The sequence below is a fragment of the Silene latifolia genome, chromosome 4 (genome assembly GCF_048544455.1).
Source record: "Silene latifolia isolate original U9 population chromosome 4, ASM4854445v1, whole genome shotgun sequence".
In the NCBI taxonomy this organism is placed as follows: Eukaryota; Viridiplantae; Streptophyta; class Magnoliopsida; order Caryophyllales; family Caryophyllaceae; genus Silene; species Silene latifolia.
In genome coordinates, this window is record NC_133529.1 from 86860411 (window position 1) to 86874004 (window position 13594).

Genomic DNA, 13594 nt, shown 5'->3' on the forward strand with positions numbered 1-13594 from the left:
TTTCCCAAATTCCATACTTATCAAGGGTTTCCAGACTGATTTCCAAAACCTGACAGAAACCGTCGCATAAAAAGTATTGATTCATAAAATGAGTTTAAAACATTATTTTTCAGTAATTCCAAATCCTATTATCATCTAGACTATACCAAGATTATGTATGAAGAAGCCTCATAACTGAATCGACATAAAAATTAAGGTTTCAAATCATTTTCCACAACCAAATCAGATTCGCGGACTTTTCAGCGACATGTTCATAAATAAATCACCTAGGACAAACCACAAGGAATTTGACTATGAGATTTTATATGCATAAACTAGACATCAAATAAACAGGACTCTCTTTTCAAACTTTTCGAAAAAAACGAATTTAAAACAGTATAAACAATGGAATGAAATCGACTTACAAACAGGGAATCGAATTAGGTTGGAATCGATGAGCAATCTTCAATCAAATGAAAGGATCATGTGTGTGTGTGTGTTGGTGTGCGTCGAAAAGAGGGAGGCAGGTGAGATGAGGGTTGTGTAGTGTTAGGGTAAAAATTAGATTAAGCATTAGGTTAAAACATGATGTTGGGTGTTGGGTTAAACATGTTACTGGGTAAACTCCAATGGGTCGAGGGTAAATGGGTTAGCTCACATCTCGAATTCCATGTAAACCCGTCTCAATTAACTTACGAAACAACTCGATCTTACGATACAACGCGAGTCAAGTAAAATAACTTAACGTAATTATCGACTAAACAATTACCCGACTTAAATAGTAATATAAAATACGGAGTATTACAGTCTTCCCCCCTTAAAATGAACTTCGTCCCGAAGTTCGCTCATCTATCAAACCGAAGTTCGCTCATCTATCAAACCTCCAAGCATCACCGTGGGTACCAAAACAGATTTTCTAGTATAAGAACTCAAGAACTTAGGCCCATAAAACAAAATGTTACATTTTACCCTCCTAAAAAGAAATTTACGTCCCGGAACTTACTTCATGCAAACATATCACCACGAATCATTTCATCATCCTACTACCGTTGTTCACCTCAACCTATTAGAACACCATACCAGTAGTTTAACTACACGCTTCTCTTACAAATCAACCAACTAACAGAAGTAAGAACACAACATAGAGAACTCATTTGCATAGGTACCCCACAACAAAACATCCACTTGATCAAAACTACAATCGACAAACAAGTGTAATATAAACATTAAGATTTTACAATCCTACCCGACTAGAAACATGGTTACGTCCTCGTAACCTCTTTTAAATTTTCATATACATATGCAACAAAATCATTATCAACCACATGTGACAGGAAAGAATACATGATAAGAGATTGCGCATCAAAATTAAGGTCGAAACAAGGTTTTATTAAGGAATTAACTGATTGTCAACAAGTAACATTTATTACTAGCTCATGCGTAACTTAAAAACACAACATCAAACTAAAAGAACAGCAAGAAAGGAATCATGGTTTACACGGTTTCACAACTAAACAAATTTGATGATCAATTATAGACTATGAACGAGCGAGAGCAAAATCAACAAAACAATTTAAGAACTTCTCACATTTGTAAACATATCACAGAAATAGATCTACCACTACCATCTATCACAAACACAGGATCTTATTGACATGTCCATACAACCATTTACTCACTCACTGGTTTAGGTCACGAATTAGGTCGATGAATTTAAGCAATTAACAACATACTCATAATTCGTATTTTAAATTATAAAAATTGTTTGCACGATATCAATTCTGAAAACATGTTTCCCAATAAAAGTAACTACATATGATCTATGACAACGACAACATTACTCCCATATCACCCTATGTTTCACATTTTAGCAACCATATCATTCAATTGTGTCTAGCAACTTAGTATAATTCATTTTCAGCAAAACAAGTGATATTGTATAAATAGTTTAAACATATACATTTGCCATCATATACTTTGTAGAACACTAGCTATGATAAAAGATTAGCAACTTGAACAACTTCTCTGATTTGCATGATTGAATAATTAGGCAACTCGTAGGCTCAATTAAATGTAACTATAGTGACTATCATTTAAACCAATGCATATCATGTGAATCATCAAAGGGTTATCCCATTATAATTGCCAACATAGTTATCATAAACAATCTTTATTATAAGATAATTGATAGTAACGACTCGAGAATATAGATATGTCAAATGTCGTGCTACAATTGCAAGAATCACTTTGGCACTTTATGACAATATAGTAACGAACATATTCAATAAGGAATAACAACACTGTTTATTATCATGTTATAGGTTTTTGATTCGACTGAAACAATTTAATGCAATGAAAGTTATACGTATAACTATAGGCACACCGACTCACATAAAAGACATTAGAACTCATATGACATTCTACATATGTGAACATTTAGACATACCCATTACTACCATCCATGTGTAAACATTTAAACATAATTATTATAATTATTCATGCGAGTAGATTAGCACAACTAAATTAACTTTTAACGCCATCAACTTACCAAGATATGACAATATAGTTTTATTTTTATATATATCCGACCACTATGCAAATATGATGAACATCCTAGCGATATTACAACATGCCAAACATACATAAAATATGCAACAACTGGAGTCGTATAAAATATTTCACCCTCGATTAAGAATCAAATTAAGTTATTCAATTTCACTCATACTATCATGCCAACAATGTTATCAACTAAACTTCAATTTTTTATCACTTGTTACGATACATAACTACTGAACATGCGTGCTACTGTCATCGTATAAAACATTATAAGGTCACCTTAATAAGGTTCATGAAATAACCAAACATTTATATGAAAACTCAACATAGATCGCACATTTTACAGGTCATGATTCACGTAGTACTTCCAAAGACCACGAACAAATAACCGTTCGATTAAAACTTGATTCATGTTACTTTTATAAAATACGGAGGGTTAAAACACAGGGGAAAAAGAATTAGGTCTAAAGCACAAGAATTCCATTTTTAAAGAATTTTACAACTCAGTTGGTCCAAACAAGTATGTGACAACAGTTGGTCCGAAACTTGGGTCAGTTTGCAAAACTTACCATTTAATATAGAAACATCAAGAATTTTCGTGGCTTATCAATTTGAAAACATATACGAATCTTCTGATCGATGGAGTTGGAATTATGCAAAAATCATTTATACAAATTAAATGAGAATTTTTACAAAATCGTTGGTCAAAACATCACTGCACAGGAGCTTCCTGACCACGGCCCACTAAAATATTTATTACTCCTAATCCGTATATCCTATAAGCATGAAACCAACGCCAAATGAACACTAACTCACGAGGCTATCTCTCAGAAAATTTTCATCCATAGGCGACAAACAGAAAACGAATGGCAGTAAGATCAATTAGAGAGTAAAATCAAACAAAACGTGTTTCAGCACTAGGTCATTCATTTACTATGTTCCAAGCTCTTACAACCACACTATCGATACTAACCCATCCTAACTTAAATCTCACACTTTGTACTTACGTAAACATCTATCCCATAGCATCTCTAAGCATCTCGATCTACTCCTTACATCTAAATCACGATTGCTATGACTAGAAACATGCAATTCAATAGTGTTTCTCATTACTATCACAATACTATACTAGCATGGCTTCGGGATCACATAACCGCATATCACGAGACATAATAGCACTATCAACACGTCATTCGACATCCATCCAGATAAATATCATCAATTCACAATTATTTTCACGCTCACGATTACCACAATCCAACACTTCATTGATTATCAACCTGAACTCGAAAATTTATTTCTCATCACCACAACATCATATGATCACGTCATCATTCATACAAATACTTACCGTAATGTTGTCCTGTAGCATGGTTAGAATATATGGGTCTCAAGGTGTACATCCACTCGATTATATCCAAGGTTTTCCTTCTAACTACCCCATTCACTCAATTTCCCTCGGGTTACCTGGTTGGCGAGAGGGCAAAAGAGCACGTATTAAGGGCGCCTTCTTAACCGCACTGTGAGCTCCTAACAGTTTATTCCCAGGGGTTCATTTTATTTAGACACCTCCTATGTTCATTGGGTTCATTGGTTTAGGCCTGAGGATCGTTCGCTCTGATACCACTTTGTAACACCCCCATTTATTTAAGGGCCTGAACTAGGACTCCTCAGATAAATGACGGTGTTACCATCTCGGAAACCCGAGGCAGTAGATAACAAAGGAAAGAAACACAGTACTTTATTAAAATGTTCATAGAGAGGTTAGAACTGGAATTTAAACAAAGCCTCCAAAAATATGACCAAAAGATAAAGTCTGATCAATCTACTAATAAGACTAAGGTGGGCTAGGCACTAAGTCAGTCATCCAAGCTCTCTTCCCGGCCAGCTCCCATCAGTCTCTGAAATACCTGTCAATCTGCTCCCCAATAATTGGATCATCACAGGCGTACACGAATACACGGGGGTCAGCGAAGGCCGAGTAGGGAAAACAATTAAACAACAAAATATGATATGCATGATCCTCCGTCACTTCCATCTCCATCTCAACTCGTATCTCATATCTCATTTCTCATATCTCATAACCTAGGACAACCTTGACCATACCGATCCCCTAGACTATATATATCGACCGTAGCCGATCGCATTTCACCAACTGTTGAGGACACCAGGGCAAGTCCCGAACCGCCTGGGCCTTATCACAACTCACATCGTATCTCAACAACGTCACTCCTACACCATCCTCCAACTCCAATGCATATGAAATGCTGTGATAATAATGCAACACAATATGTATATTAATGGATGAAATCATGCACGGCTACCAAAAATGTTGTGATAACATACTCAACACGATCGTTGATCAACCACATTCCAGTATATAAATCATAACATAAATCAACAACCACGAAACAAGTCAACGTTCATAGTTTGGTCATATGAAACACAACAAGTCAACACAACTTAACAATAACGCTGATAAGTCAAGTGTATTTCCCTACCTTTTCGCAATCCAAGCTCACACAAGCAATCAATTATGAACCTTCACATATCCATCACCTACATAACATAATTATATATAATTACCACCTACTCAATCAAATAATCATGCACATAACCTAGACTCATCATAACTTAATAGGAATATCAACTTAAAGAACAAACACGATTTTTCCTGATTTTCCAGCACATGACAGACTCGGAATAAAATACATAACTAATTCCAGAAAAATCAAATTGATACAAGGCCAATTGAATTGGAACCCCATGCGTCTTAGCTACAAATTACATCTAACGTGTTTTTCCCAAATTCCATACTTATCAAGGGTTTCCAGACTGATTTCCAAAAACTGACAGAAACCGTCGCATAAAAAGTATTGATTCATAAAATGAGTTTAAAACATTATTTTTCAGTAATTCCAAATCCTATTATCATCTAGACTATACCAAGATTATGTATGAAGAAGCCTCATAACTGAATCGACATAAAAATTAAGGTTTCAAATCATTTTCCACAACCAAATCAGATTCGCGGACTTTTCAGCGACATGTTCATAAATAAATCACCTAGGACAAACCACAAGGAATTTGACTATGAGATTTTATATGCATAAACTAGACATCAAATAAACAGGACTCTCTTTTCAAACTTTTCGAAAAAAACGAATTTAAAACAGTATAAACAATGGAATGAAATCGACTTACAAACAGGGAATCGAATTAGGTTGGAATCGATGAGCAATCTTCAATCAAATGAAAGGATCATGTGTGTGTGTGTGTTGGTGTGCGTCGAAAAGAGGGAGGCAGGTGAGATGAGGGTTGTGTAGTGTTAGGGTAAAAATTAGATTAAGCATTAGGTTAAAACATGATGTTGGGTGTTGGGTTAAACATGTTACTGGGTAAACTCCAATGGGTCGAGGGTAAATGGGTTAGCTCACATCTCGAATTCCATGTAAACCCGTCTCAATTAACTTACGAAACAACTCGATCTTACGATACAACGCGAGTCAAGTAAAATAACTTAACGTAATTATCGACTAAACAATTACCCGACTTAAATAGTAATATAAAATACGGAGTATTACAATCCGCTTAGAATTACTTGTCCGTTTTGGATTACAAATTCCCAAAATTGAGTTCAACAACTCAAACCGACTCATATTAGTTTGATCTTATGGGTAGTGACACTAGGTCATAATCCATATTTAATATATAAAATTCATTACTTAGATCTTTGCCACTACGATCGGATCATAATGCTTTAGTACTTTGTTCAATTGGTTCTCTACATCATTTACAAATTCTTCAATTTCTCAAATGCTTCACTTTTATATTAGATTAAGTAAACATACCCATATCTACTTAAATCATCGATAAAAGTGACGAAGTAGTCATAATTTCCCCTTGCGGTGATGCTCATTGGACCACATACATCGGCATGTATTTGTCCTAACAAATCACTTGCTCGTGTTCCTTTACCACTAAAGGGAGTACGAATCATTTTGCGAAGGAGACAAGATTCGCATATTCCATATGATTGAAAAATTAAATGGTTCAATAAATCTAGTCAACACTAGCCTTTAAATGTGTTTCTCATTTATGTAACCTAATCGAAAAAGCCAAATGTACAGATCATTTGGATTATTAGTTATGAGTCTTTTGGATTGTCTTTTATGGACATCTTTGCTTGAGTTTAAAGTTTCAAGAACATAAATGCCATTAATTGAATTGCCTTGGCCCATGGCCAAGTAATTCTCATAAATTTCACAACAATTATTCTTACTAGCAAAAGATAGTTCTTCCATGTCTAACATGGCAACGGAAACGATGTTCTTTGATAAAGAAGGTACAAAATAACAATTATGGTTTGTACAACTCAAAGCTATTAGCTAAAACAAGTACATAAGTCCCTCTTGAAGTGGCGGCTACCCTAGCTCCATTTCCTTGTCGAAGATTTATATCACTCTTGTTTAGCTTTTCCACATTTCCAAGTCCCACTTGGAGTAATAAGTCCAACTTTGATATCTCCCAAATACTTGGGGCAATTTCGCTTCCAATGGCCATGACATTACAATAATGACATTCTTCATAAGATTGGGCACCTTTCTTGGTCTTGGTTGTGGTAGTCTCACTATCCATTTCCAATTCATTATCAGGTTTGGGTTTCTCACCCATCTTTGCCTTCCCTTTAGTAATACCAATACTCCTTTCATTTGCAAGGACACTCTTGCTAGAACTCCCACTGAATTTAATACTTCTCCTTGTTTCTTCAAACAAGGATGCCTTGGGTTTAGCGAGATTTTTTTCACAAGATTTTCTTACTAAGGTGGTGGGCATTAATATTGGAGTGGGTGGTGTGGAGGTGGTAAAGAAGCAAAAATTTCCATCCTGACCAATGCCAATGCGTAATTCTCTAATCGTATCATTGTCATACTCAGAGCATTTTTCATCGAATGATTGGAGCCATGAATCAATGGTGATTGGTGTAGGAGTATTAGATGAATTCATTGCATATAATTAACTACAAAAACGGATATGAAGGAAATAATTAACATCTATCGTTTTTAAAATTACTTGTAAACAAGTATTGCATTTATATAGTGACCTCTACCCAACTATTATAAATGATTCCGAGATCCAAATTCATATTAATACGGGTACGGTGAGCCGAGTAATCCCTTATTGATATAACTCGATGGATTAACCTCTTAATCAATTCTACTTTTAGAACTCTCGGTCGATAAAAATTACTCTAATTTTCATCTTTAGCCCGGAACACATGCGACTACGGTCACGAATACTTCCGTTGAGCTCAATCCAAATTTCGATGTAATAACATTTTATTACCCACTTACCCAACGTAACAAGTTTAGTACCCCGGTGAGCCGAATCTACTTCCTTATGAAATTGGGATTCATGGTTTCTACTATTTGGTAAGGTTAATTCTCAATTATTAGAAGTGAGAGGTCTTGTCAATTTATTATCTATCACGTTTTAAGTGAACTAAAGCGGTGAACTACGATAATTATAATTGACACGGTCGATGACTCGATATGATATGCATGTGTTGTTATGGCGATTTGCCAATGCATGTAATATATTAAAAGAAATGCAAAGCAATAATAAAATTCCTAGTATGGCCTTCCTAAAAATAGAAAATCAAATAATCTATTACATATTCGGAAACCAACTCCTTTGATCCCTTGAATCTTCAAGTGGCACGCCTTCCAAGAACAACGTCTTCGTCGGATCACCTTTCCGAATGACACTGTCTTGAAGAACCTCCATAATTATAAATAATAATAAAAATACAAAGCTATTCCTCTTATACATTTTTAAAATGGAAAAACTAGTAAAAATAAAAATAAAAGTGATACGAGATCACATTAAATTACAACCGAATCAATATTCCCTTTCATTACGGGTAATATCGATTAAACTAAGGCCATACTAAGATAAAATTACATAATTCAAAATTATATAAATAAAAGACATTCAACAATTGAAATATGCAGCATTATAATATGTACCTATCATGCAAAATTATGTGCCAAATCGCCCTATTTAACTTATATCGTATATATAACCCGGTTTTATGGAAATACGTGATAATAACTTCTTAAAATCACAAATTAATACTTAAATCACATCTAAGCTCAAGTTAATTATCCTATCACTCTTAGGACTCAAAAATTAGTCATCACTCAATTTTTGACAATAATTCAACTTGATTTAATTTTATGCTCATTTTTTACCTTAAAATCATAATATTTATGAAATAAATCCAAATTAAATTATAATAATTTCAAAATTTAAATTTTAAATTTTTGAATATTCTGGAATATTTCCATGATACTCATAATGTCAAAAATCGTGGTTAAAATTTTCGAATTAATTTGAGAAAATATAGTTGCAATTTATCGGTTTTATCTCACAAAACATCTAAAGTATCCAAAAATTAATCCAATCAATTTTATAACTTGAGATCTGATAAGTGGGATATTTATGCAACCTAAAGTAATTTTCTCATGCCATGAAATTCGTTTTAGCTATTTATGCTAAAATAGTCACTATTTATGCCATTTTTTACATTAAAAATTCATAAATCATGCTAAATGAGATCATTTAATCTCGAAATTTACATACACTCTGTAAATTATGCATGTGACTACATAGTAAATTTTCATGGCCTGGTTCGAAGTTTAACTATTTTTAACCATTTTACCTCTTTTAATCTATTTTTATCTCATAAAAATCATAAATCATGCAATATTAATCCAATTAATACGAGATTTACACACTACTTGTAAAATATGCATGTGAGGTCATATAAAATTTTCAAGGTGAGAGGAGTAAGTTTAACCATTTTTAGTCATTTTAACCTCCATTTATGCCATTTTTACACTAAAAATTCATAAATCATGAAATATTAATCACATTAATATGATATTTTACATGCAATACATAAAATATTCATGTGAGGTCATACTAAAATACCACGGCCAGTAGTGAAGGTTAACTTATTTTAGTGAATAAAAGTTCATTGTACTCATAAAAATGTAATAAAATCACTAAAAATCATTAAAATGAGCAATAAATTTCCATAAATCATAAAAATGACCTAAAACTTTTTTAGGACCAGAATATATAACATGAAAAAATTTTCGTGGCTTTTTCTTCATAAAACTCAAATTTTAGTTTTTATGTTAACTTTTTAACTCGGAAAAACAATAACCGATTATGCATGCTCTGATACCACTTGTTAGGTTTATTTTCCTCATATTAGACTACTCTAATAGTGAACTAATTAACTTCTTAACTATTTGTTGTTTAGATCTAGTGCATACATAACAAAATAAGAGATTTATGAGAAAAATAATGTCCCTTACATTATTATTTTCGGATTTATGGGCACAAGTAAGGTCTCCTACCTTCACTTGTTCTAGAGCTATGATGAATATTAGGATGATCCTCCAAAACTATAAATTAAGCGCTCTCCTCTTGATTGCACCCAAGATTTAACCCTTATCACTACCAAATAATATGTGCTAGATATTTGTTTAATAGTTTACCTTAAAATTGATTACTATGTTGGAATATGTGTCCTCCGACAATAATGCGATCACAATTGTCGATCATATTGATCACATGTTTAAATCTCATTTTAAGAATACGTAAGGGATGATTCATTTTATAATCAACTGATCAACATAAATCGGTAACGATTGGCTTGCTAGAGTTTGACGTTACTGTCGTGGGACGGTGGCGGTCAGTTGATCCCTTAAGGTCACACCTAAAGGATGATGCCTTATCCGTAAAGTTGATTGATTGTATGACGATACAAGTTAATCAATTCCTTAAAATTGAACAATTCAATTTTGTGAGAGAGAATATTGATATCTTATTGTAATGGGATTAAATAAGATTTATTTGAGTAATAAAATGCTTTATTACTAAAATTGTTTATTGTTTGAGAAACAATAGAGATAAGAATGAATGGTTGATTATAATTACAAGATGTTGTGAATTATAATTAAATGACCCATTTTATTTATGTGATCAAGTATCACTAGTCAATTTGTTGAATGTAATTTAATTAATTTATAAAATGATATTTATGTGATAAATATGCATTTAATTAATTAATAACATGTATCATACTACATGTGTCATATTGTGTGACAAATGACAAATTGACAAAATAAAATGGTAGTCCATTTTATATAGATGGACCGAAATAAGAGTGTAAAGGGTGTTAGTGGGTGAATTATTTTATGAGATAAAATTAGCTAATGATAACTAACCTACACCTAGCCTTACAAGCCTAAGGTATAGAAAAGAACAAAAAGAAAAGTGAAGGACCATATATTGGTCCCTCTCCTTCACCCAAACCGTGTGGCCACTCTCATCAAAGTGGGTTGTTCTCTTCTATTTTCTAATACACTCAACCACTCAATATACATGCAAAAAACTCTCTCTTTTGTTCATCTTTTTCTCATAAAATTAGAGAAATTATGATCAAATTGTTCAAATAAAATTACTAATGTTATTAATGTAATATATGAGTATTAGTAATCTTGTTTAAGGTAAACTACTAAACTAATATCTAGCTAATATTATTTAGTGGGGATAAGGGATAGTCTTGGGTGCAATCAAGAGGAGAATCTCTACTTTGGGATTTTTTGGAGGATCATCCTTATATATGGAAAGCTCAAGAACTAACAAGAAGGAGATCTTGTTGGTGCCCATAAAACCGAAATCATGTAGTAAGGACAATGATTTCTTCTCTTTTAATTTAAGTTTGCATGCATAAGATTTGTAAATTAATTTTATGACTAAATTAATTAAAACATATATGAATATGTTAAGTAATGAGATATAGATTTCTAACAAGCGGTATCAGAGCACAAGGTTGTTTGCATGCAAATCGGTTATAGTTTTTCCGAGTTATACGATTAACATATAAAACTCATAAATTTGTGTTATTATGATATATCACGAAAATAATTTATGCATGTTAAAGTTTCTGATCCTAAAATTTATTTAGGATATTTTGGTTAATTTATGGATTTTATTGTTCATTTTATATAATATTGGCATTAAAATGTGATTTTTATAATAAAAATGTCATTTTTGGACGAAAATTAGCTAAACTTCGAATTTTCCAGTGGTTTTTGGATATGTTTTCACATATATTATTTTTAGATGATCTGGAAAGTTTCAGAATTTTTGGAGTTTTTATGCTCGAAATATGGTTTTTTCATGATAAAAATCGGATTTAGATGAAAAATAGGTTAATATGAGATAAATTTCGAATCTGGTCATAGCAATTTAGTATGTTGTCACATGCAATTTTACAAGATGTGTGTAAAATAATAGGCTATATTGAAGTCTTTATGCATGATTTATGAATTTTTGATGAAAAATAGCATAAATAGTGACTTAATTAGTGAATAATTGCTAAAACATACTCCATGACTAAGGAAAAACGTCACATGTTGCATTTTATTATCTTTTTCAGATCTAAAATTGAAAAGTTGGTGAATATAATTTTTTATCATGTTTTTATTATTATTTTTTTGATAAATCCGATAAACCGCAACATAGTTTTTCCGATAATTTTACGAAATTTTAACCTAAGTTTTTGAACATTATGAGTGTCATGGTATTTTTCCAGAATGTTCATAAGTTTAAATTTCAAATTTCAAATTGATTAGAAATTTTTGTGATTTATTTGAAGTTTATAGCATTTTTATTGTAATTTTGAGTCCTTTAATGAACAATTTTAAGAAATATGAGTTAATTATAGTCAAATAGTTAGTGGAGACTAATTTTGAGTCCTAAGAGGTTAGGGTAATTAACTTGTGCATAAATATGAATTTATGTAATTATCGTGATTATAAAAGGTTGAATCACGCAAATCCGTAAAAACCGTTTAATATACGATATTGGCTCCTTAAAGGCGATTTAGCATAAAATTGGGCATGTTCATACATATTATAATGCTGCATTTTATTTATGATTGTCATAATTTTATTTTATGTAATTTTTGAATTATGTAATTTTACTTAGTATGGCCTTAGTTTTTAATTGGTATTACCCGAAATGTATGGGAATATCGATTCGGTTGTAATTTATTGTGATCTCGTATCACCGTTTTGTAATTTAATAGATTTATTTTATTTTAATTACAAATGTATAATAGGAAATTATGTAATTTGTTATGTAATTTAATTATTTCGGAGTTCCTTGAAGACGGTGTCACTCAAGAAGGCGATACATAAAGACGGTGTTACCTCGAGATGCGTGCCAAAAACCGAAGTTCAAGGGACCAATGGAGTTGGTTTCCGAATATGTAATAGTTAATTAGATTTTCTATTTTAGAAAGGCCATACTAGGATTTAAATTTATGCTTTGCATTTTATTTATATGTCGCATGCATCGCTAAATCGCCATAACTAAAACATGCATTATCATTCTATCGAGTTTATCGACCGTGTCAATTATAATTATCGTAGTTCACCGCTTTAGTTCACTTAAAACGTGATAGATAATAAATTGACATGACCTCTCGCTAAAACAAACAATTGAGACTTAGCCTTACCAAATAGTAGAAACCATGAAAACCTATTTCGTGAGGGAGTGCACTCGGCCACACCGGGGTACAAACCTTGTTACGTAGGGGAAGTGGGTGATAAATGTCTATCCACCGAATTCATGTTGATGAGGGTTTCATCGGCCACACCGTGCCCTTGTCGGATTTGTTTTGGGCTAAAGATAAATGTTAATGTAATTTTATCGACCAAGAGTTCTAAAAGTAGAATCGATTAAAGAGTTAATCCACCGAGTTATATTGATAAGGGTTTCATCGGCCACACCGTGCCCAAGTTAATATGAATTTGGATCTTGGAATCATTTATCATAGTTGGGTAGAGGTCACTATGTAAATGCTTTACTTGTTATTTACAAGTATTATTATAACGATGAATGTTTTGTTTTTCATTATTCCGTTATCATATTGTTCTATTTCTTTACCACAATTCATATACGATATCATTTC